Raw genomic sequence first — 2,413 nt, 5'->3', positions numbered from 1 at the left:
TGTACGCTGAGCCAGGTGTTGGTCTTTAATATCCTTTTACAGTGTGTTTATATATGCTCATCAATTCATTCATGAATTAGTTTTCCTGAAATATTTAAACATAAATCTACAGATGATGATACAGCGTTGTACCATGCAGAGCCATGATGGATAGCCTCACAATAACAACAACAGCAGCAGCAGCAACAACAGCAACAACAACAACAGGATTTTGATTTTGATACAGACTATAGTGACTTATTTACTCATTCTCGTCATAAGATGCACTTCCAAGGATTCATCTCCGTGCCAACTGTTCATTATCCACCATGCTCCTCTGTTTGTCTCCGGGAGGGAGCTGTTTGCGTGTTTACATCTTTACAGACGTCTCGATGCTTATCCACCTGTTGTGTGTATGCTCACTAACACGCACACACACACACACACACACATGCGTCTGTGTGTGTGTGTGTGTTTTCACAGAAGGCGCGGGGGCCCCGAACATGGCGACGTAACACTTGTTAATCGGCAGCAGCCTTCACAGTGGCAGCATCTCTGGGCCACCTCTAAGCACATAATGCCTGTCTTAGACACTGGGCATCTGTTGCTATTTCCATGTGATATTGGATATTGTGTAATTACAGTCAGCCCAGAGGAGCTGGACAATCTGGGATTAAGAGGGGATGTACCGTAATGACCACGCCACATGTTTCTGCGTTAAATCTGATTTCCTACATGGACAGAAGCCACGGCTCTTTTGTAGTATATTGAGGGCAGAGGGAGCATTGTTTGCTCCTGGGCTGGGTGTGGGGTGTTAAGGGAAGGAAAGGTAAATTGAGGTGAGGCAGAGGGTTTAGCAAGACATGTCCAGTTTGCATTAGTCCCTGCTAATGCCGTTGTGTGTTTGCTTATGATGTCTGGTGCATGAGGGTAAGATGTTATGGAGGATACAGTGGAGGCTCTGGTGTGCATGAGGGTAAGATGTGATGGAGGATACAGTGGAGGCTCTGGTGTGCATGAGGGTAAGATGTGATGGAGGATACAGTGGAGGCTCTCTTTGTCAAAAATGCACCTGAAGTTCATGACTTCATCTGATGGTTTCATAAGACTGCTGCTTCTGGCTTCTCTCACTATTTCCTTCTCTCTTATTCCCTTGATCTCTCTCTCTCTCTTTCTCTCTCTCCCTCTCTTTTCCTCTCTCCTCTAATTCTGCCTCTTTATCCCTCCCTTCTGCTGTCTCCCCGATTCTCTTCCTTGCCCCCCCCCCCCTCTCCTCCTCTCCTCTCCTCCTCTCCTCTCCTCTGCTCTTCTTAATTTCCTAATTCAGCGCGTTCATCTGGATGTTGATGGAGACTCCTGGGGGGCTGGCAGCCCCACTGTGAGTGATATTGGCATAGCTGCTAAATTGGGCCGCGTGCCGCTCTCGCTACAAGTGCTCCCGCTTACTTCACAATCGCCTGGTTAACTCTCACATGTCGCTTGAGAGAGGGAACGAGGGAGAGAAAGAGAGGGAGCAATTATCTACCTCCCTCTCTCTGCAATTTCTCTCTTTAATTGAGAGCACATGTTTTATCTGCCTCTGATGTGTTCTGTATTCGTACACGGTTCGAGCATCTGTATATAAATTGCCCAGAGTATTCTTACATGGAAAGACAATGGCAGCCAGGGGTGGTGTGTGTGTGTGTGTGTGTGTGTCTGCCAAACGCCCTCAAACATACAGCAGATCTTATATTTGATTCACACCGTGGGTTCCCCCACTGGTATTTTAAATTAAATTATCTTCTCAAAAATGAAGAAGGAGGTTGCAAGGCTATGTTGGCACCACAAGCTCTGGGGTGAATAATATATATTTTTTTGTTTTGCATGAAATTAAATAAAGTTTGGTATGCCATCCATCCAGAATGTCAATATTAGCTCAGGGTGAGCTTGTGTTCATATGTCATGTCGGGTAATTCAGACCAAAAGAGTAATATCGCTGTTGAAAGCATATGATCTTAACGAGATTGGTTTTAGCTATATGATCAGCTCAGTCTATGCGTACATAACAAACAGGTTTGTCCACTGACGTGTTGGTCGTTTGGTCTTAATGACCTATGCCATTATAAGGGTAAGCCAGAGAGCTACTCACTCCCGGATCCAAGATTCCAGCCACTGACTTCTAGGCACAGCCACAAGATCTAGGCCAAAAAGCTCCCCATGAGGTGACCTAGGCCAAAAAGCTCCTCATAAGGTGATCTAGGCCAAAAAGCTCCTCATAAGGGGATCTAGGCCAAAAAGCTCCACATTCAACATATACATGAACCTCCATGTGAGGATTCAATTAGCCATTTAGCTTTGTCCGCCATCCATCTAGCTTAAACTTGAGTTGGATGTGTGGACTTTTCCTTTTTTTCCTACTATTTCAAAGAACCGGCAGATCCACACCAGACCACGG

Source organism: Alosa sapidissima, chromosome 15 (genome assembly GCF_018492685.1).
Source record: "Alosa sapidissima isolate fAloSap1 chromosome 15, fAloSap1.pri, whole genome shotgun sequence".
NCBI classification, from domain to species: domain Eukaryota; kingdom Metazoa; phylum Chordata; class Actinopteri; order Clupeiformes; family Clupeidae; genus Alosa; species Alosa sapidissima.
This window is presented reverse-complemented; position numbering follows the sequence as displayed.